This window comes from Marmota flaviventris, chromosome 10, assembly GCF_047511675.1.
Source record: "Marmota flaviventris isolate mMarFla1 chromosome 10, mMarFla1.hap1, whole genome shotgun sequence".
NCBI lineage: Eukaryota > Metazoa > Chordata > Mammalia > Rodentia > Sciuridae > Marmota > Marmota flaviventris.
Window position 1 is genome coordinate 32749342 of NC_092507.1, and position 23763 is coordinate 32773104.

At 46.0% G+C, this 23763-nt stretch overlaps 2 long non-coding RNA genes across 7 annotated transcripts; one reads left to right on the top strand and one right to left on the bottom strand.

The window, feature by feature from the left end:
• Positions 1-2582: 2582 nt before the first annotated feature.
• On the top strand, positions 2583-10902 carry LOC114094481 (uncharacterized). Of its 4 annotated transcripts, XR_003583040.2 has the most exons (8): positions 2583-2708; positions 3603-3733; positions 4422-4754; positions 5860-6005; positions 7887-8105; positions 8559-8681; positions 10585-10691; positions 10794-10902. It is a non-coding gene; the product is annotated as an uncharacterized lncRNA (long non-coding RNA). The 4 variants fall into 4 exon arrangements; XR_003583038.2 differs by having other exon boundaries at positions 10585-10902; XR_003583039.2 differs by having other exon boundaries at positions 8599-8681; positions 10585-10902.
• LOC114094482 (uncharacterized) lies at positions 5229-14594 on the bottom strand. Of its 3 annotated transcripts, XR_003583041.3 has the most exons (4): positions 14286-14594; positions 13803-13852; positions 7789-8083; positions 5229-5908 (listed from the first exon to the last, which is right to left on the bottom strand). It is a non-coding gene; the product is annotated as an uncharacterized lncRNA (long non-coding RNA). The 3 variants fall into 3 exon arrangements; XR_004618744.2 differs by lacking the exon at positions 13803-13852 and having other exon boundaries at positions 5229-5888; XR_004618743.2 differs by lacking the exon at positions 13803-13852.
• Positions 14595-23763: the final 9169 nt, after the last annotated feature.

Consider the following 23763-nt stretch of genomic DNA (forward strand, 5'->3'; position numbering starts at 1 on the left):
AAGTGCCTTACCAAAGGTTATATAGCCAGTAGGTGTTCATTCAGGGAAGCATATAGGGTCTTTCCCAACTTGGGTCTCTCTACTCAAACCCCAAATTTTAGCCCACGGTGATTTTTCTAATCCATTGCCACTCAAAGGTATGGTCCATGGACCATGTTGATCTGCAAACTCTTTGGAACTAGCCCACAGTGAATTGACTACCAAAATTCTGAGTAACTTTTTAGAAACACGTTACAGTAATTGGCAATGTCATCACATCCAAGTGGATCTGAGGTGAGTCATAAAAAATGGGAGAAATACTGTTCTGTTCAGTTATATCTAGAACAAACACACCAACCTTAGGCATGCAAAAGAAACTACGGTGGCTCTAGTGGGTCCTGTGCAGGGAGGACCAGGGAGGCAGTGACCATCCCACCAATCAGATGGCAGTTCTGTCACTTGGCCAGCCAAGAGAAGGCTTGCTAGGAACCTCATCCTTAGCACAAGCCACTGCAGCTGATGTACTGCTCCTGCCTCTGAGAGAGACAGGCAAGAAGGCTCAGGCCCAAGCAGCTCCAGGGCCCAAGGGCTCTTGGTTCTGTTCCAGTTGAATACTGGCTGATTCTGCCCAGAGCCCATGGGCATCTGGCACTCTCATCCAGGGCCCACCACCTGACTGACGTTCCACAGTGCCCCAGAAGGAAGATGATGGCTGACATAGGCCACTTCTGAAGAACCACGCTGAAGTCAGATGGATTATTTTAAAGCTCTCTGGTAGAAGGTCAGCTCTAGGACAGGCTGCCACCTCCTGTAGTGATGCTGAACATCCTTGAGTTGGCCGCAGGGATACGGCATGGTTTCTACCCTTGCTTCTCCCTGGGTTGGACGCTCCCTGATGCCAGGGTCATGGGTCAACAGAGCAGTTCCAGGCACGAGCATTTCTCAAAGCCAAGATGACTCAGGGTAGCAAGTGTGAACTAAAAAGAGGCTCAGAAGTCAGTTCAGCCCTTCGCTGGGGGGTTAGCCGTCCCATAGCGTCCTGGCTGTGCTCTAACTTGCTTGTTCTATTGTGCCTAGGGCAGTGAAAACAGCCCCAATACCCTGTGTTTTAGTCAGCTTTTCCACTGCTGTGACCAAAAGACCTGACGAGACCAATTTTAGAGGAGGAATCGTTTGTTTTGTCTTGTGATTTCAGAGGTCTCAGGCCATCGATGGCCAAATTATTGCTCTGGGTCAGAAGTGAGCTTAGATAATCTTCATCTATAAGATGCAAAATACCCACCTGGAAAAATCAGTTACGAGAAATAAATGCAACCAGATGTACTGAAGAACATGGCCCACAGTAGATGCACCAACTTCACACATAGGTATGACTAATATTATGGTGAGCAAAGACAGACTCTGTCCTTTCCCTAAGAATTTAGTAAGGGGAATGAATTCTAAGGCATATCAATACATAACTATGATGCATAGTACAAAATGAGATACACAAAATGCTAAGTGAAGATGAGACAAGATAATTTGACCAATTGAGGGATGTCCAGAGGGGGCATCCCTGAGGAAGTGATAATTGAGCTAATATCTGAGGCTTATGTGGGAAGAACATTCTGGATAAGGAACAACATGTGCAAAATCCTTTGATGGAGGGACCTGAGTTAGTAAAAGGGACTAAGAAGAGGCCAGTGTGGTGAGACCTGGGGGATTGAGAGGATACCCGAAAGAGGAGGCTGGAGAGGAGAGGAGAAGCCAGATCTTGCAGACCTTGCAGGTCATGCTATAGATCTGAGACTCTGTCAGATTTTAAGTGGGAGTAGGGATTACATGATCATACTTGCTTTCAAAGCAGATTCTTCTGGCTGCAGCTTGAGATGAAGTATGTGTGTCAGCATGACACAGCTGGATGTTACCAGACCATTGCTCTGTGCCTGGTGAGCAATGGGGCTGAGGTAGTAGGGATGGAGCAGAGATGGAGAGCAGATGGGGTAACTGGGGAGGTGAAGTAGATGGCATTGCAGAAGTGTATCAGGAACCGTTCTGGGCCAGGAGCAGCGGTGCACACCTGTAATCCCAACGACTGGGGAGGCTGAGGCAGGAGGATGGCAAGTTTGAGGCCAGCATCAGTAACTTAGTGAGGCCCTAAGGAACTTATTTGAGATCCTGTCTCAAAATAAAAAATAAATAAATAAATAAATAAAAGAGGCTGGGGATGTTGCTCAGTGGTAAAGCACATCTGGATAATCATCAGAAAAACAAAACAAAATAAAACCAAAACCCCCCAGTTTCTGGGAGTTCCTGAAACAGAAGTATGTTGGGGGGATAAGCCCATGAGACTGGTTTTAGACAGATTGAATGTGAGATATTTCTGAGACACCTAAAAGGCAATTACCAGAAGTGGTAGTTTGGTGAGATGCAGCTCACTGGTAACTTTATTAAGAATGTGACAGAGCACAAGCACACTTGTGGGGGTGAAGGACCTATTCACTATCTTAATGGTGGTGATGGTTTCCCAGGTGTTTGCATATGATAAAACTCATCCAATGACATACTTCAAATACATGCGGTGGGTCGTACATCAGTGTGCCTCACTAAAGCTCTCAGAAAATGTGAGTGAGAGAGGACACAGAGGCAGTACAGGCGTCCCTGCAGGAGATGGCCGTGGAGTGAGAACAGAGCAGTGGCTGGAGGGGATGGGAAGTGGAGGGAGTTGGACTTTGTGTTTGATTAACAAGGTGATTTGACCATATATATAGGCTAAGAGGAAGGATGTGATTGAGGATTAGACATAGATGGCTGGGGTTGAGGCTCAGCAGTAGAGCGCTTGCTTAGCATGCACAAGGTCCTGGGTTCGATCCTCAGCACCACATAAAAATAAATAAATAAAATAAAGGTATTAAAAAAGGATTAGGCATAGAAAATCCAAAAGAAAGAAAGGATAATAAGAAATACAAGAGGGGCTGGGGATATAGCTCAGTTGGTAGAGTGCTTGCCTTGCATGCACAAGGCCCTGGGTTCAATCCTCAGCACCAAAAAAAAGAAAGAAAGAAATACAAGGTTCCCAAGAAAGTGAGTAGGGAGGATGCTAAAATGCAGGTGGAGAGTTGGCTCTAGATGAGAGCTGTGGCTCAGAAGGGGAAGAGAGGAGGGTGCACACAGGGCTGTGTGTGTACCTATGTGCATGTACACGTGTGTGTGCACATGTATGCGTGCCTTTGCGTGTATGAGTGGGAGCAGATACCAGATGGTGTCCTATTTCTGTCATGGAGAAAGTGAAGTGGCCAGTGAGGTTGAGGGCAGAGGAGTGCAGGTGGGGGACAGGGTTAGTTACTGGGCAGTGTCCAAGGCAAAGCTCACCAGAGAAAGAAGAGGGGCAATACATGAGAAGAGCCATCAAAGAGCACTTGGAGTGAGACTTGGGCAGTGTGCAGGTCAGAAGAGTAGAGGGTGTGTTCAGATGGTGCAGTTACAATTTTAGGCCAGTTATGACCATGCGTGGCATTCAAGACAGGCCTGTGGGAGGTGAATGACTGAATGGGTGAATGAGTGAATATATTTATGTGATGCCCTGAGCCATTTTCCTTATCCAATTAGCCCAACAGCGTATTCTTTTCTTCTATTGTTCCCAGCAACCTTACCCCAGATCCCTCAACTTCTTCAGCTTTCTTCCATGTTCAGCTTAAAATGTCCCTTCTACTAAGAAGCTCTTCCTGAATGCTATGCCAGGAGGTGTCTTTGTGAGAAGTAAGCACCCTCTGAGGTAAAGAGCCTCACACCATAAATGCCCAGCTCCTCTCTTCTTGCCCCGTATTCCTGTCTGTGTTCCCATATGTCCCCCACCCTGGCTGGCTCCCATGGTGGGCACCGGTTATAATGCTTGTCATTCTTACTGGTGTTCATGGGCAGAGCTCTCCTCCACTGAGAGCACGTCGTGCACCTGGTCCCCCATTTCATCCTCATTGTAATTTTATGAGTGTTTTTCAGATGAAGATTTCTGGAGAGTTAAGTGACCTGCCCAAGAGTTGTATAACCAAGGATAATTTTGCTCACATTGGCCTCTCCATCCTAAAGTGGAAAGGAGTGGTGGGTGAACTGCCCAGGAGCTCTGTCTGGTTCCCAACTCCTCACCCAGTTCAAGTTCAGCTGCCTGAGCCACACTGGCCGTCAGCAGCAGGGTCCACCCAGTCCTTGGCTTCCACAGAAGCAGACTCAGGGCTGTCTCAGGGCACTAGCCCAGCTGCTCTGCTCATGCTTGAGGAGCCTTCTATGGACCGAATGTTTGTTGCCCTCTCCAAGTTCACCCAAAGCCATAACCTCCAATGTGATGATATTTGGAGATGGGTCTTTTGGGAGATAACTGAAATTAGACGATGTCACAGGGTGGGACCTCATGGTGGAACGAAGGCCCTGATGAGATGAGACGCGAGAACTTGCCTCTGTTCTCCCAGCTTACTCATGTGAAGTCCATGGGAAGACAAAGTGAGAAGATGGATGGGGTCCTGTCTTCCCCAGGAATTGAAATAGCCAGCACCTTGATCTTGGACTACCCAGCCTCCAGAACTGGGAGAAGTACATGGCTGTTGTTGAAGTCAGCAAGGTGTCCCCTGACAGCAGCCCAAGCTCACTCATCCAGCCGCTCTTCCACATCTTACCAAAGGGCGTGCCCTTGCCCTCCCCTCACGACAGGGAGCTTACTCCGTCCTTGAGCAGCCCACCCATCTTGGAGGGGCTCTGCTTATCACTCTGAAGGAGGAAGAACTGGTGTTGTGAACTTGCACAGAGTAAGGCCATTCTCTTTTGTCTTCTGGTGTCCCTTCAGGGATTTCAGGCAAAGATTATGACCAGCCACCCACTTTGGGTTCCACAAGGACAGAGGCCATGTCTGTCTGGTTCGTTTCCGTGTCCCTGGCATCTTGCGTAACATTTGCCCAGAGGTGAAGCCTTATATATATTTGTTGGTTGAATGAACAAAAGTACTTCTTTCTAGGTTAAATATTTCCAGTTCCATTACCTGCACCTGCAAGAACTTGGTTCCAAGCCACTTTTCTCCATTCTATTTACCTACCAAACTTCTAGGCTCACTGTTCAGAAGCAGAATTTTTGTTCCTAAGAGTGAAGTGTCGATACTTAAGAGTTTGATAAATTGTTAAACATTCCTCCTACATCTTCCCTTTTCCTGTACTCTTCACAATTATACCAACTCCCCCCAAAGTTGTAAAAAGCAAGAAAACACAAAGAAAAGTTGAGACGATTTCTTTTTTTTTTTCATATTATTTTTGGTGCATTATAGTTGTAATTAGTGATGGGATTTGGTGTTGAATTGGTACAAGAGGCTTCTTAATGTTCACCCCAAGGATGTTGTTCAGAGGAGGCTAAGTGAGGTCAAGAAGAGAGGTGGACCGTGTAGGTGGGCAGGAGCAGAGCTCTGGAACCAGTAGGACAGGTTGCAGGGCTCAGCTTCACTCCTGCAGGGCTGTGTGACCTGGGGCGGGTGACAACCTCTCTGAGCCCTGGGAGCTCATCAGTATAATACTTTCATTGCACCTCCACCTTGAGCGTGAAGAGAAATAAGACAACCTGCCCTTAGCAGCGTGCCTGGCACAGAGGGCTCCATAACGCTGATCATTGAAGGAGACGGAGGCTGGGGACCTACCAAAGATGGGTGAAGCCATCTCTGTCATAAGGAGCCAGGCTCGAGTCCAAGCTTGTCCTCTGACTGGCTGGGTCACCTTGCATAGGCAGCTTTCCAGTCCTCCTCTGCAACAATGGAGGTGATGACATGGCTCCACTCATGATGGCTGGAAGGGTTTACTGAGTGGGTGGCGTGAAAGTCCCCAGCAAGCTGACAGATCTCCCAGCAGATATTTATTCTTTGTCCCTTCACAGGTGGTACAAGCTCCTTCTCAGTGAGTCATCTGGAAGAGAAGGCTGACTCCTGTGAGCAGATATGAAGCCACATCACTGTGGAGGGAAAAGCTGGCACTCGGAACTGTGGAAGGAAGCCCTGCTGCTTAAAGGGGGACAGTCCCCAGGTGTGGTTTGAGCCCCCGGGTGAATAACTCCCTCACCCCCACATCTTCTCCCCCTCCTATTCCCAGTGATTATTTGGGCAGGGGGAGATTGCCTCTCACATGCTAGACAAGCTCTACCACTGAGCCACTAAGCTATGTCCCCAGCGGGTGATGCTGCTTGGGACCTGGTACATCTGCTGCTGAACAGCACTTAGAAAAGCGCCTGAATCCCAGCAGCTCCAGGGCTGAGGATCACAAGGTCAAAGCCAGTCTGAGCAATTTGTCAAGGCCCTGAGCACCTGTTTCAAACTAAAATATTAGGGTGGGAGATGTGAGGAAGTGCTCAATGAGTGAGTGCCTCTCCCCAGGTTCAGGAAAAAAAAAAAGAAAAAAGAAAAGATTGGGGGGAGCTTAGTGCCTGACCTATGGTTGAAAACTTGAATACTTATTGAGTGAATAAATGAATGTTATAGAATAAAACTCAGTCTTTTTTTTTTTCCTTTTAACTGGTGGAGCCAATCGCTGATCAGCCTGCATTGGTGAATACTTTTAAATTACAAAATAAATACATGTTGATTCTAGAAAAATAATCAGACAATGCAGTTGATAAAAAAGAAGAAATAACACTCTCAGGCAATTGAACTGTCCAACCATAACCACTGGTGTTAATAATTTGCTGTCTAGATCCTTCCAAGCATTTTTTTTTTTAAAGTAAACCCACTTAAATATCAGTCAAGGCATATTGTTTGGTAATTGGCTTTATTTTCTTTTGCATTTAATAATATTCTGGGTGTCTCTCTAGTCATTGAAAAATTCTTCTATAACATTCTTAGATTTTTTTTAAAGAGAGAGAGAGAGAGAATTTTTTAATATTTATTTTTTAGTTTTCAGTGGACACAACATCTTTATTTTATTTTTATGTGGTGCTGAGGATCGAACCCAGCGCCCCGCACATGCCAGGCGAGCGTGCTACCGCTTGAGCCACATCCCCAGCCCCAACATTCTTAGATTTTTAATATTGCTATGGTATTGTATGAATGTTGGACATTCAGGCTATTTCCAGTTCTTTTCAATATATATATATATATATATATATATATATATATATATATATATATATATATAATGCTTTCCATTATATTGTTCTAAATGTTTTTTCTATGTAAACACCCCCACCCCCAATCACTATGGATAAGGAGAAGGAGAAGGCAGAGTAGAGGGGAGAGGGAGGAGGGGGGGGCACAGATCACATCAGGGGACAAGTCTAACACCTATGAGTTAGGTACTATTTTATAAACTGGGAAACAAAAGAGAGTGATTTGTCTAATGTCACACAGTTAATAAGTGGTGGGGCCTTATTGAAATCTAGGCAGTGGTGCACACTTGTAATCCCAGCAACTCAGGAGGCTGAGGCAGGAGGATCACAAGCTGAAGACCAGTCTCAGCAACTTAGTGAGACCTTGTCTCAAAAAAAAAAAAAAAAAAAGGTCTGGGGATATAGCTCAATGTTCTCCTAGAATGTATGAAGCCATGAGTTCAATCCTCAGCCCTCCCCCTACCCCCTAAGTTGCTAGGCAGACAACAATCCCAGGGGTGTGGGCTTAGCTTACATATTCTACTTTCTTTATGTTCAAATGAACATACCTTCAGTAAGTCTTTGTCCACATGTTTCACACCTGTTGTGAAATAACTGGGTTAAGGGACATGCACATTTGACGGTTTTTTAATGCAAACTGCTCTGTTTGCTTCTTGAGTCTCCAACTCTCATCTCTCACTGTTTCTTACCCTGAGCGGCAGTACTTACTGGACCCATGAATTTGGGTCTGCGGGAAAACTCTCAGGAATTCTGAGGGAATGTTCTCCTGCTCACTGCACCCTGGGCCTGTTGGTCTCCTCCTCCAGGAAGCCTTCCTGATCCCCCAGGCAGCAGCTCCCTCCTTAGTGCTTGCCTCCTCTGCTATGAACATGCCAGATTGTGGCCATCGGTGTCCGTGTCCAATGCTGTGAGCTCTTAGAGGTGGGACCTGTGACCAAGACATCTGTGTACTGTCTGTCCCAGCGCTGGGTTTGGTGTGGTGTGAGAGCATCCAGGTCCATCTCTGTGAAGTCATGAATGTGCTGGTAAGCGGGGAGTGCGGGGCGGGAGCCCACTCGGGGTGGACCCTCTAACCCTGGAATGGCTCCAGGCACCCAGGGCACTGTCTTATCCTCAGCACCTAGTGGCCCATAATAGGTGCTCCACAGTATCATCTGATAGAATACCTTCAATAAGCATTTATCGAATGAGTGAATCTCTGTGGGAGCCCTGCTTCTATTCCTCCTAAAGCATCTAGGTTCCACCATATTTCTTATTTTTAAAAAATTGAAAAATATTTTTAAAAAGCATAAAGAAGAAGCTAAAACTCACACCCAAGTCAAGCACTGATCAATAACCACAGAAACATTTTGACATGCATTTTTCCTAGTTTTTTCTGTACCTAAATATAGATGTATAATTTTAGTTTTTTTCTTTCTTTCTCTTTTTTCCCCTCCCTCCCTCCTTCCTTCCCTTCCTCCTTTCTTTATTTCTACAAGGAATTGAACCTAGTCCTTTTTATTTTTTATTTTGAATGAGGACCTCTTAGTGAGGAGGCTGGAACTTGTGATCCTCCTCCCAGGTGTGAACCACCGCGCCAGCTGATGCACTTGTTTTTTAAGGTAAGGAAGACTATTCAAAACCATCTCAATAAGGAGAGTGCAACAGGGAAGAGAGATCAGGCTTAACTCCAAGGTTGCACATTTTAAAAAAATATTCATTTATTTTTTTTTATTTGTAGGTGGACACAATACCTTTATTTTATGTATTTATTTTTTATGTGGTGCTGAGGATCGAATCCAGTACCTCACACGTGCCAGGCAAGTTTTCTACACTGAGCCACAACCCCAGCCCCAAGGATGCACATTTTAAAACAGAACTGCTGTCCTACTGCAAATCTCACTTAACAGACTGCCTTTTTCTTTTTTTCACTCAAAGATCAAACTTTCACTCATGCTGTTACATATTCTTCTGCAACAGGGTGTCCTTCAAAACATGCAGAGGCCCAGGTGCTGTCCAAATATCTCTTCTGCTCTTACACTAAAGTGCTCACTGCAGGGGAAGTGAGGCTGGGTGATTCATTCTCTCTTTTCCAATTTTCCTGTATTTTTATTGTTACTTTCACAATCAAAGAAAGCAAACATTCAGAAACCTGTTCAATTATTGTATCTAAAACCCTGTCTCTCAGTATTTGGCCTGGTTCTCAGCGAGGCCAGAAGTACACCCACATCTGATGCCCCTGCACTGCTTTACACACGCCTCCTGTTTGCTCCATCCTGAAGGAGCCCAGCGGAAGGCAGAGCCTGTGGTGGTGAGCAGTGGGGCTCCCAGATCAGCTGCCTTCTGCTGAACGCCTAGCTCTGCCAATTACTCTTGTGACTTTGGCACCTCACTGTATCTCAGTTTCCACATCTGAAAAACGGGCATAAGAATGTCTCTATGGCTGGTCATGGTGGTGCATTGTCAGTGACTCAGAAGGCCGAGGCAGGTGGGCTGCAAGTTCAAGGCCAGCCTGGGCAATTTAGTGAGATCCTGTCTCAAAATAAAAAATAAAAAGGGCTAGGGATGTAGCCCAGTGGTAGACTGCATGCCTGGCATGTATGAGTCTCCTGAGTTTGATTCCCATACTACAACACAAATAAATAATAAATAAAACTTTTTATTGTATTGTCAAGAAAATTATTTGAGGGACTGGGATTGTGGCTCAGCGGTAGAGTGCTTGCCTAGCATATGTGAGGCATTGGGTTTGATTCTCAGCACCATATACAAATAAATAAATAAATGAAAAGTATTTGTGTTAATGTGTACAGAGAGTGTCCAATAGGTGCCATATTGTCAACAAACATGCATTATTGGGCTGGGGTTGTAGCTCAGAGGTAGAGCACTTGCCTAGCACGAGTGAGGCCCTGGGTTCAATCCTCTGCACCACATGGAAATAAATAAACAACAACAAAAAAAAAATAAAGGTACTGTGTCCATCTACAACTAAAAATATTTTTAAACAAACACAAGTTATTATTATTAAAATAATTATGAAAGATATTTTAAACCCCAATTTACAGATGAGGAATCATACAACTAACAAATAGTTGCAGTGATTTGCCTATCAACACTTTAGAGGAGAGTCTAACCTCTGGTTGCAAAGGGAGCTATGATTTGTTAAGGGTCTCAAAATACCACATGCTGTATATTGTATATGTACAGACATTTCAAATGGTTTTGGATAATTCCATCTTTGACATTATTTAGGGAGTGGCAAGCAAAGCAACGTAGACTATCCTAAATAATGATATTATGTGGATATTTTTATCCTTGCTTAGTGGAAGAAAAATTGAGATCCACAGAGGCAAAGAGATTGCACATGCTCACACAGTGGCTGGTAGGTCAGGGACTGGAACCTGTGACCCCTGCACCCAACTTGTCTTGCAAACAGGTCTCAGAGAAGTTAAAAGCCTTGTTCAAGAGGCCCCTAAAGTTTCTATTCTGTCATACCACCTCTCCAAGAAGTCTTATGGAATTTTCCAGGATTCTGGGACTGGAAATGACCTTTCTGGTCATTAGACGTTTGACGGAGATGACCAGGACAGCAACATCCTGACTGAAAAGATCACATTCAATGCCCAGAAGGCCAAGTAGGTAAAATGCAAGAATCCCAGGCTGGACATCAGAAGTCCTGCTGTACACCCCCACCCCCAAGTCCCCGCACTTCCCTCCCTGCCCCTTCCTTCTCCCAGAGCCTTACAGGAAGACGTTGTTGCTGTCTGTGGCAGGAAGCAGTGCACACAAAGAGACAGTTCCACACCTTGCCCGGGCTCCTCCCTTTCCCTCCTCTCCAAACAGTGAAAGTGGAGTAATAATAATTATCCCAATAATACTTATAGTGTGTTTATTATGGTGGGCCAAGGACATCTCACATGTTGTCCCCCAAGTTAATCTTCCCAGTCACCTCGAAATGTGGTGCTATCATTGTTCCTGTTTGCCAGAGGAGGAAACTGAGGCCAGGATGGGCAAATAGATTTTTTGAACTCTTGCAGTGAAGGTTATCTGGACTGGATCCCAGTCTGTCTGATGGCAGAGCCCCCGTTCTTAATCGCTCTTCCAGACCGCAAAGTAGATGTTGGTACTGTGGGCATCAAGGGCAAAGGGACCTGGAATGTCACCACTTCAGAGGTGTCATTAGAGGGGAGCCAGAAGTAGCTTCTGAGATGTGATTCGAAGCTGTGATTTGTCCTTGGTTTCTTGAATGACTTTGGGCAGATTACCTACGCTCTTTGTGCCTTAAGAGACTTCGATTATTCAATAGGGTGAAATTAAGAGCCCCCCCATCCCTGCCAGCTCTAGACTCTAGTTCCCCCCAAAAGGAGGATAGTCGGAGAAAGAAAACGGGGGCTGCCTCTAAGTGCTGCGTGAACCATCAGGACCTGCCCTGGGCCCTACTGCCACTTCTGTGGCCTCAACTCTCTGTACCTCTACCCAAAATTCAGAGGCAATGAAAATAACACTGGGGGGAAAGTATATGTGAAATATTTCTTTAAAAAAGAAAAAGAGCGCTGGATTTCAGTGAGAAAGTCTGGGTAATGAAGTTTTAGTCAGCTCCCAGCTTGAGTTGGGCTCTGGGCCCAGTTCCATCTCTTCTCTGGCCTCAGTCTTGTGATCTCTAAAATGAGGATATTTTTTCACATGGTCTCCCTGAGACACTTGCCCTTATACGCCCTTGTGGTTCTACCAAGTTCTTGTCCTCCTGCCCGCTAAGGCCCACCTCACTTTCTGGGTCGCTGGGTCCAGGCCGAGGCGAGGACCTAAGGATGGGGGCCCAGGTGGGCAGAGGTCGGGGAAGGGGCACAGTGCCACAAGGACAGACTGCTCCCGCCTTGGCCCCTGTGTTCCCCCCAAGTGGCGTGGGGGCCTGGCCTGAGATCAGAGGTCCACCCGCGTCAGCCTGGGCCCTGCCCGCGTCAAGAGGCGCCTTCTCAGCACAGAACAATGCCGGTTCTTTGAAGGACGGGGCAGCAGGGGATGGGTGTTTCTCCAAACACAGGGCCTCCTTTGCAAAACAGGCTTTGATTCCCAGGCTGGGAGGCCCCAGGTGCCTGTTGGGCGGCAGGCGGGGCTGGGGGCTTTGTTTGGCAGGAAGGGGGGCCTTGGAGACTCAGGAACAAAGCCTGGGACAGAACTGGATGGGCTCAAGGCGGCCTGGCTGAGGTGCCCATGGGGGCAGGGCCTGCGTGCCTCTGGCCACCCCCACCTCAGCCTGGCCCACCAGGGCAGTCCTGGGCTCTTCTCCTGGTGGGTCCTGCCTCTCTCCTGTATACAGCAGGTGCTGAGGACAGCCTGTCCTCCTGGTCCCTGGGCTAAAAAATTCCTGTTAGGTGTGAAGCTGGTGACACTGGAATCCAGGAGAGGCAGGAAGAAAGAGTGGCCGACCTGCTCCAGGGCTCTGGGCACTAAGGGAGCCATGCTCCCTTCTGCCTTCTGGCAGACTCCATGTTGGGCACCTGACTCGCATGTGTCTCGGCTTTAACCCTTGTTTCCTCACCTGACATTGGCCTGAAAGCCCTACAGGAGCTCTCTGAGTCACCTCTTGTCGCCCTTACCCTCGCTCATTCCACTCAGCCACCCGGATTCCTTGCAGTTCCACCATGCACATCCCTGCCTTGGCACCCGCACATCAGCTGTCCCCTCTGTCCAGCAGGCTCTGGCAGGGCAGACCCCCTCCCCTGCTTCAGGCCAAGCCTCGGACCCTGCATTCTTCAGGGAACTCTCCTTGCACCCCCTGAATTTCCTTTCTCATAGCCTTTTTTTTTCCCCTTTCTCATGATGCTTTTCGTGTCTTAACATGGTATACAGCTACTTACTGAGGATGATGTTTATAAAACAACTTTCTCTCTCAACTAGAAGTAAGTCCCACCAGGCCAGGTGCCTTTGACAATTGCACTCACTTGTGTAACCTCAAGCACCTGTAACTTGCAGTGCTAATTTCATGTCCTCTTGGCTAGGCCGTGTTCCCCAACTGTTCGGTCCAACACTTTGTCTAGATTCTGCTGTAAAGGTATCTGTGGGCAGGATTACCATTTATTTTGTTTGGCTTAGTTTTTCTTTCTTTTTTATTTTTTGGTGCTGGGGATTGAACTCAGGGTCACTCAACCACTGAGCCACATCCCCAGCCCTATTCTGTATTTTATTAGACACAGGATCTCACTGAGTTGCTGAGCACCTCACTTTTTGCTGAGGCTGGTTTTAAACTCACGACCCTCCTATCTCAGCCTCCTGAGCTGCTGGGATTACAGGTGTGCACCACCACTCCTGGCTGTTTAGTTTTTTTTATGTAGTGCTGGGGATCAAAACCAGTGCCTCATGTATGCTAGGGAAGCACTCTACCACTGACCCACAACCCCAGCCCCAGGATTAAAATTTATAATCAATTGACTAAGTAAAACATATGACCCTCCATAATGTGGAGGTGGGCCTCATCCAATCAATCAATCGAGGGCAAAGACTAAGGTGTCCAAAGAGGAAGCAATTCTACATTGAGAATGCAACATAGGGGACAGGGGTTATGGCTCAGTGGTAGAGCACTTGCCTGGTACATGTGAGAGACTGGGTTCAATCCTCAGCCCCTCATAAAAATCAATCAATTTAAAAAAAAAAAAGGTATTGTGTCCATCTACAATTGAAAAAAAAAAGAACGCAACGTAGAAACTCTGCCCTGTAGATATCATAGTCAAAGCTATACCAATACTTACCTGAATTTCCAGCCTGCAGGCCCACCTTCCAGATTGCACACTTGTCAACCCTGAAAATCATACAAGCAAATTTCTACACACACACACACACACACACACACACACACACTTCCCATTGGTTTCATTTCTCTAGAGAACTCTAATAATGTACTCAAAGAATATTAGAGTTGAACCCTATGAAATTGCTATTGCTGTCAGTAAAAAGTAGGTGAATTTTGGCAATTTCTTGGGGCTCAACCTGATATCTATAGAATGAATAAATGAACAGACTCCAGAGCAGGCACGAGATAGGTATTATCTTACTGAAAAGGACACCCGGACTCAAAGAGATAAAGCCCCTTGCCAAAAAGGCGCAGTGGATAAGTGGTAGAACTGGGATTCAGACTTGACTCACTTCAAAGACCACACTCCTAGCAAAGGTAGAGGCTCCTGCCTTCTTTAGTTAACCAACCACGGGCCTCCCTCCCTCAGTGGAGCTCTCACCTTTGTGGACTTCACTTTTGAAATGGTAGCCGAAAATCTGGATGAGTCTAGAGGCTTCCCAGGTACCAACTCTGAGGCTGCTAGGAAAATAGCTGTGCAGTCCTTCAGCGAGGCCTGTTTCCTGTGCTGAGCTCTGTTGGGCCCAGGATTTCTGTGCATCTGGCTGGTGACACACCTGGTCCCCAGCCCTGAGGGAGTCCTGGAGGGAGACTGACAGAAGACCACATACGAGTGGTGGGTGGAAGGTAGCAGGACTACTGGAATCTGGGGCAAAGGTGGCCTCTGGGTGGTGGACCTGAGTACCAGAGCAGGCTCTGTCACTTAGTGGCCGGGTGACTTGGGTCAACGTCTTTTAATATCTGAGTCTTGTGCTTCCCTTATGTGAAATGGGATAATAAAATGTTACCCCTGGATTGTTTTTAAAACTAAATGAGAAAATACACATAAAGGGCTTTGAATCCTCACTACATGATAGTAGTTAGTACCTTTCACCAATAAGGTCACTACAAAAATTTGGGTATCTGCTGGAGGCAAGAAGAGAGGCAAACATTTATTTGGGAGCCCTGATTACATCCCTTGTTCCCTCCAGGATTCTCTCCCCTTAACAGATGTTCCCTTGAAAGAGGGTCTGATGGCAGTCATTTAGTGGGGCTTCCCTGTGGTGAGATGAAACCATCCAGGTGTTACCCCGGGGTGGGGGTGGGGGTGTCTTTGTGTAGGTCTGGCTTTGTCTGCTGAGAAGGAAAACAAAAAGGAAGCCCAGCAACATTCCAGGTTCCTGGAAATGACACCCTGCAGCAGGTAATTAGGTTGTTTTGCATTTTCCTCCAGAAACTAAAACCCGAAGGAAGGTGTGATGGTGATAGGTGCTCTCATCCAATTTTAAACAGGTGGAGACAGTCAGGCCCTGCTGTGCACTCCCCCCAGTGCTGCGAGGAGCTGTACTGTGTGCTCCCCGCAGGGCAGAGTGGTGGTGAGGGTGCAATCTGATGCTCTGGATTGCAGGAAAAACTCTCTCTTTTTTTTTGGTACTGGGGATTGAACCCAAGCACTCTACCACTGAGCCACATCCCCAGCCCTTTTTATTTATTTTTTTTATCTTGAGACAGAGTCTCCCTAAGTCACTTGCCTCAAACTTGTGATCCTCCTTCCTCAACCTCCCCAGCTGCTGGGATTACGAGCATGTGCCACGGAGCCCAGTCCTCCTTATACACATTTTTATAACAAAAAAGTAATTACCCTTTAAAACGATTTAATATAGAGATAAAGAATTCAAAATTTTAGAAAGATTTATGACTGTATGGAAGCTGCATGCTCAGATCATTTTTAACCAGTAATGGTGGGAGATCAAAGAGACCACCGCTCCAGGGAACCATCCTGGACTTCGGTTTTCAGGGTGACTTCCTTCCTGCATGAGGGCTCAGCTCCAGCTGAGAACCTGCAGGGGACCAGCAAGGACCAACAGCACCATCTTTTAGACATCCATGGATCCTTGGCCTTTTCAATGTCATCCACTCTCCCCAGCTCCCAGACTGTCTGGCTCACAATGACCATGAGGTTATCTGTCCTGGGGCCTCCGACAGCCTTTCCTGTTATCAGAGTCCAAGTGTCTACTGAGGAGCCTGAACCTCCTGCCCCTTCCCATCCTGCTGGGTTACAGTGTGTCCTTGGAGAGAGAGTAAACAGAGGAGGTGACAGTGTCAATAAATGTCTCCCGTGTGGCCTTGGCTAGCACATATGCCTTTCCACTAAGAGACACAGGTAAATTTGTGCTTGTAGCCTTCCTACAATACACACAAGAATAAATATTAAGAACACAGGAAATAGTAATTAAAAAAAGAGAACAAAAAGGAAAAGAATGTCTCTTTATGAATTCTGAAAGAGATCTTAAAAAGCTAGTTCTAGGTAACAAAAGTCCTTCCTCTGGAACCTTGTCATGAGTAGGGTGTTTGGATCAGAGCCAGAAATCACCCTGCCCCCTACAAATGTATAACAAATATGTGTTATTTAACTCATTAATTAGTGAAGGAACCAATAAGGTGTTGTGACTGGTTCAAAGCAGAATTAAAAGAATCACACATCTATAGGTGTAAGAATGCTGATGAATTTTAAAATATTTATAAAACTGGTCTACTTTTAGAGAAAGAAGCAGGTGTATTCCATTGGGTACAATATACTTGCTTTTTATGTTATTTTTGGTGGAACCCAGAACCTTGCACAGGTGGTTTACCACTGAGCTTTCTACATGAGAGACAAACATTCTACCAAGTGAGCCATATCTCTAGCCCTTTTCCTCTCTTCCCTAGCTATTTCTATATTTTTTAAAATTTTGAGATGGAGTCTGGCTAAATTGCCCAGACTGGCCTAGGACTTGCCGTCCTCCTGCCTCAGCCTTCAGAGTCACTGAGATTATAGGCATGTGCCACCACGCCTGGCAATTCACTTGCATTTCTATGGAAAGGAATAATTTGCATTGTTATCAATTTTCCACCCTTAGAGAGTCATGAAATATCTCCAGGATAATAAAATATGAAGATAATAAAATATGAAGATAAGCTGAAGGAAAACTCTGGATAGGACACCCAGCCATCTCTCATGCCGTTGCCAGATCTTTCTCTCAATGTTTCTTGAGACCAGAAAAATAAGAAAAATGAGCTTGGCAAATACAGGATTCAGAAGGTTTTTTTTTTTTTTTTTTTTTTTTTTTTTTTTTTGTGGTGCTGGGGATTAAACCCAGGACTTTCTACACGGGAGGCAAACACCCTACCAACTGAGCTATGTCACTAGCCCTCCTCCAGGCTTCCTCAGGCATCCAGTCTGGAGCAGCAGAGCTGTCCATTCCAGCTACCTGGCCCTTCTGTCAGCACCTCAGTGGCTTGAAGCTTTGTGTAGAGTTCCAGAGACACAAAGCAAGCCTGTGGGAAAGGGGAACGAGAATCTTTTTTTAGTGTCACTTGGAGCAGGCCTCCTGGGCTGTAGAGAGGAGAGGAAGTCAGTGAGTCCAGTGCAGATCTAAGAGACTGAATTGAGAGGAAGATTCAGAAAAAGCCAGATGTCCCTATGTTTGGAGGGGTGGCCAGAGACGCCTTCAAAAATCTGATGAAAACCCCATATTCTCTTCCTGGAAAAGTGTACGTGTGTAGGGCTGGCAGAGGATGCACTTGGGTCTTCCCTACAGTTGTGGGACCTGGAATGGGGGTACCCTCTGCAGCTTCTCCCTTCAGTGAAGGCCCCAAACTTCACAGGAACCTGAGATCAGCCTCATAGGGGAAATGAGAGTGGCTCCTTTCCTGTCCCCTAAGTGATGGGGACAGGTAGGCTACTGTGGCCTAGGTGGGAGTCAGGTCCCTTGCAACCTTGCTTTCTTGCCCAGGAGGGTTGCCCTAAGTCCCACCACTTCAGTCTTTGAGTCCACACCTCTGAGTGCCAGAACTGGGGTGGGTGCTGGCCGTGGGACTTCCAAAGGAAAGACAAGGGGACTCGACTCGTCCTCTTTTGTTCATGGAGTCCCTTGTGAAAGGTGAAGAATGTGAACTTTGGAGTGGGTTTGGGGTTTTTCTCAGCTCTCCCTTCAAAAGTCACCTGGTCTGGCCCAGAGTAAGAATGCAGGATTCAGGAGTTCTTTTTTTTTTTTTTTTTTTTTTTTTTTTTTTTTTTTGTGGTGCTGGTTGTTCATTGGTGTGTTCATTTGCTAGGGCTGCCCTATGAAGTGGCACAAACCGGTGGACCCCTCCCCAGGATATGTGGGGACACCAGATGTCCCTGCTCAAGGTGGTGGCCCCGTTGCTAAAACTTTCATTGGTATGACTTGAAAGAAGGCTTCAGTGGAGGCAACACCTTGGCTACACAATGATTCAGGTGTTTGAAATGTACAGGAATGATGCACACAGGGACAACGGGATTAGCTTTATGGGTTACCTTGACCCTATAGAGAGGGAATGAAAGCCAAGGACTTTTAAAAACAAAAGCTGGGTGTGAAGGGGCTTTTGGGTGGCTTATAAATAAGCCCTTATCTCCTGCAGAGGGAAGAAGCTTAATACCCAAGTCAGGAATTAATAGTATGATGCTTCGGGCTGGGGCTGTAGCTCCTTGGTAGAGTGCCTGCTTAGAATGCATGAGACACTGGGTTTGACCCTCAGCACCACATAAAAATAGTGTGATGCTTCAAGGTGAGTCAGGTCTGTAATGTCAAGGTTAAGGCACTGCTTTGGAAAATGTGAGGACTGAGGATGTAGTTCAGGACTGGGTAGAGCACCTGCCCAGCATGTGTGAACCTCCTGGGGTTGATCCTTAGGATTACAAAAACAAATATAAAAACAAAACAAAAACCTGGGACCTGACACATCACACGGGGATACACAGGATGGGGGTACCTCTGTGTTTTGGTTCCTTAGACATCTCTGTACTATCAGAATGCGCAGAGGCAGTCTACCACTCCATAACAAGAGATAGCAACCATCCACCTCCATCAGGAGATACAGGAGAATATTCTCCCCCACCAGGCTCCCCACAGGGACACCTTTCAAGAATCAGTCCAACTCCACTTCCTCTCTTGGATGCCAGACTGATAACTACAGTTAAATTGTACCATGACCCAATCAGGGTCTTATCTGGGAGGACAGAGAATATACCTCAAGAAGTAGCAGGAATTAAGCAAAGTGTAAATGCAGCAGAGTGTATTTTCAGGGTGCTAGACTAGGGGATCCAGAACATAAGATTGGGATTCAACCCTCTGTCAGTGATCCAGGGAATGGTGCAAACTTGCCACTCAGGAGGCTTCTAGACCCTGAAGAAAGTGATGGTCCAAGCCAAGCAAAGTTGAAATGCCTGGATTGCTTTGGCAAATGGTGGAGAAAGGATTAAAATATTCAAGGAAGTGGATATGCTAAAATGGACACATCACATTAAGCAGTAGACATGTCAGAAGATTATAGTCCATGGGCAAGGACAAAGAGAGAGACATCTAATTTATTAGGAGTACGTGAGAAGGACACCAGTGTCATTTAAGAGTTCAAGGAAGCTGAGTGCAGTGGCACATACCCGTAATCCCAGCAGATTGGGAACCTGAGGCAGGAGGATCAAAAATTTAAAGCCAGCTTCAGCAACTTAGCAAAGCCCTAAGCAACTTAGCAAGACCCTGTCTTGAAATAAAAAATAAAAATGGCCGGGGACGTGACTCAGTGGTTAAGCAACCCTGGGTTCAATCCCTGGTAAAAAATGACAATAAAACAAAACAAAACTCAATGACATCTCTCTCTTCTGTAAGCCAGAGATGGTGGTAGGAGAGATAGTCACAGAACTTGGCTTGGTAGCCATGGAGGCAATGAAACCCCCTATAAAAGTTAGAAGGTCATGATTATTGTTGTAACCAGCAACACTGGAGGGGCAGCCAAGGAAGCTTGATCTACAAAGAGTTGTGGAGATGGTTAATATAAAAAGACATGCCTGTAGGCAAAATAGATAGGCAATCAATGAGGGTACCATCAAAAGAAAAGAAGAATGTTTAAGTAGGGGGTTTAGGATGATTACTACAATAAAACCTCAAAACCTCTTGCTTAATTCCTGGACCTGATCTGATTTTCAGATGTTTGTGTTAATAGAAGGGGGAACTTGTTGACTGAAGAGGTGGCTGGGTCTCCAGGAGAAAGGACTGTGATGGCCAACATGTACTATAAGGTATTGTCAATATCTTCCCAGTTCTTCTTAAAGGGACTCAGTGTCTTGGAAAATGGTAACACTCAGATATTTCTAGGACTATTTGGCCTAGGTTCTAAGTTGGCATTGATACCCAGAGACCTGAAGTGTCACCATGGCCCTCCCATTAAAGTGAGGAGATAAATGAGGCCCAGGTAGAGAGTTCTGTGCAGAGTCCAGCTTATAGTGGGCTGGCTGGGGATGTAAGACCACTTACTAGTCATTTCTCTGACTTCTTAACGTATACTTGGGTTAAAATACACCACACCGGGTCCTTGACCTAATGAGTAAGACCTATTGGGAAGGCCAAGTAGAAACCTCTGAAATTGCCACCCTCATGATGGCAATTCCCTTCCTACCCTCTATTCTTATATTCTCACTCCCAGTAAAGATATTAAGCCCCCCAAAATACTACAACAGGGAGGGAAGAGACAGATATTAATATTATTTTTAAGGATCTCAAAATGCAGCAATGGTAATCCATTTGGTTTCTGCAGGAGCCATGCCAATAAATTAAATTGGGTGGATTCTAGAATGTGACTACAGACACAAGAAAATTCTCCCCAATAATAACCCCAGCCACATCCTGTCCTCATCAGCTATCATCACTAGAAAAAATTAACATGGCATCAGGTACACAGTATGTGACTTGATTTGGTGAATGTGTTATTTTCCTATCTCAATCAGGAAAGAAGATTAAAAAAAACACTTATATTCATATGGAATGAATAACAATATAATATACATTCATAGTTTTACCCCAGGGCTGTGTTAAATCACTTGCTCCTTGTGGAGTTCAAAAAGTGGTGGACCACCTTAACATCCCACAGAACACCACATTGATCCGTTATGTCAATGACATCATGTTGACCAGGAGAGTAAGCAAGAAGTAGTGAGCCCACTGGAGGCCTTGATAAAGTATGTGTGTGGGTGTGTGTGTTCCACAGTGTGGGAGATAAGCCTCACAAAGATTCACGAGACTGCCATATTGGTAAAGACTTTCAGTCTAGGAGTCAGGGACATCATAGAACATTCAATTCAAAGCAAAAGACCATTGGATGCATTGTGTTTCTGCCACCATACAGAAGGAGGTGTTGTGCCAGTTAGATCTCTTTGAGTTCTTCAAAGCATATTTCATAACTAGGGATACTATTCCAGTCCATATATTGGGAGACATGAAAGGCTCTAGCTTTGAGTGGGGCCTGGAGTAGGAAAGGAATCTTTGGAAGGTCCAGGCTGAAGAGCAAACAGCCCTGCCATTGGCCCCTACAATCCGGTGGACCTTGGTGTTGAAGGTGCCAGTGTGGAGATAGATGTAGTGTGGAGTTTGTGGCAAACCCCCAACAGAAAAATCTCAATTCAGGCCCTGGGGTTCTGACATCATGATGTCATTGACATCATGCCATCCAGACCTGAGAATTATATGCCTTTTGAAATACAGTTCCTGCGTGCTACTAAGACATGCTAGAGACAGAACTCTTGAGCATGGGGCATTAGATGACACATCTGGAATTACCAGTATGTGCTATGTTTAGTTGGACCTGCCGAGTCATGAACTCAGGCAAGTCCAGCTGTGATCCACCATAAGACAGAAATAGTACAGCTGGAATCTATCCTGAATGGGACCTAAGGGCACAAGTAGCTGTGTGATCCAGTGGTCCTGACCCCAGTGTCACCCATCATGGTTATTCCAATGTCCCTCTATGGCTTTTTATGATGTGATTACCAGGAAAGAGGGTTTGGGTCACCCACTTGGCAGGCGCTAGCTAAGTTCTTGTAGGACTACTTGAAAGAAAAAAGAAAATCCTGAAGTTGGTTTGTGGCAAAGCTCTGTGAGATGGAGACCATTCTCCAGGTACCATATACGCACTGAATCAGAAACCTTCACATAGACTCAAAAACACTTGGGTCTGGAATCCAAGGAATGAAAACAGGAATGGCCCTGTTTACTATCAATTCCAGAGGACCACTGAGGGATTTGGTATTTCTTATCCCTGCAGTGCTGAGCTGTGCAATGTTAGTGGTTCTGGTCCCAAGAAGGGGATTTCTTGCTACATAAACAGCAAGGGGGTGATTGAACCACAAGCTGTGGCTGCTACCAGGCCACTTAGACTCCTTGTGTTCAGAAATCACCACATAAGAAGTCACCATCTTGGCAGGGGTAACTGGTCCTGGGCTTCAGGAGAAAGCAGTTGCTCTTTCAAAATGAGGGGATTGTGTGTGGAACCAAGATGATGCACTTGGGATCTCTTAGTACTCCCCTGTCCACCCATGGCTGAGATTGGACAATAGCAACAACGCCAAGGATGTGATTACCAGGAAAGAGGGTTTGGGTCACCCACTTGGCAGGCGCTAGCTAAGACGGAGAGGAATTCAGCATGGACACTGGGCAAGGAAGACCATGAGCTGTAGCTCCAATTGCAACTGCAGAGCTGGGGACTGTCATTGGGATCTCCCTCTTCTCAGTGTCTTTCCCACCAGCAAAGAGGTCCATGGAAGCCTGGAGAGTGCTCCCTACAGTCCAGGTAGACGGTGGAGTCATGGAGGTGCATTATTTAGACTCTCCTTCAAGAAAGGACTTATCACTCAGCTGTGAGGGGCAGTAAGTTGACCACCTCCTGTTGCCGTGCCTGCTGACCAAGGTCACACTCTCTGGGCAACTCCAAGCCAATGATAAGGACGTGGGCCGTTTCTCCTCAATATGGGACTTTTTTGGAAGGAAGCTTTGCATGGATTTGGCCAGAACTTTGGCAGTTTTTCATCAAGTTCTACAGGCGCCTCCCTGCCCGATCCTGTCTCCTTCCCCTTTGTCATCCTGTGTTACCCACAATCAACCTTCCGTGTTCCCAATTCTACCTCTGCTCCTGTTTACCAGAGGACCTCAAAACAAAAGAGTTGTAAATTCTACTTCTGCTCCATCCTGGTTGTGTGAGCTAAACTGGTGTCTCCAGCTCTCTGAACCTGTTTCCTCACTGTGAAATAGAAGGGATAATGGGTCCTCTCTGCGGTGTTAACAGGGATAAATGAGATGTTGCACGTGAATGGCTTGGACTTGTAGATACTCCATAAATAGAGCTCACAACCTTGGCAGGCCTGCCTGGAGTAGCCAGCTTGGATGGGATGCTGATTGGACCTCTACACTTAGCAGAGGCTCCCTCTGCCTAGATAGAGGTCCCTGAAGAAAAGCAGATATCTTCCTTTTCCAGACGGTCTCATAGCTCTAGCTCTGGAGGTATAGGGACTGGGATTTGAATTCTCATTTTACCGTATACTATCCAATGTGGCCCTGAGTAAGTGACTTCATCTTTTTGTGCCTCAGGTTCAATGAGATTTTAATAGGCCGGCTACTGCTAAGAATTACTGTGTTAATTCAATGAAATGATGCCTGAAAATTACAAGCTACAGTGCTTGGCCCCAAGGAAGCACTCCATAAATAGTAGCTAGAGTTATTCATTTGTTCACTCAATACATTCCTAAGCAGTTGCTCTGTATATGGTTCTCTGCTGTGAATTTGGGTCACAAAGAGAAAAATCAAGCTCATTCACTAAGTAAAGAAGTAGACACTATGGTCTACATTTCACCAAGGAAGAGCCTGAGGCTCAGAGAGTGAAGTGACTCGCCTAAGTTGACAGAGCAGCTTAAATGATAAAGCTGGGACTTGAACTAAGACCCAGGTGCCTTCAAAACCTTGTCCTGCATCAGGCCACTTTTTGGAGTCACCAGGCCTCAGCAAATAGGAGGGGAGGATTGGGAAGATTCCTAAAATCTTGTTGCCCAGTAACTT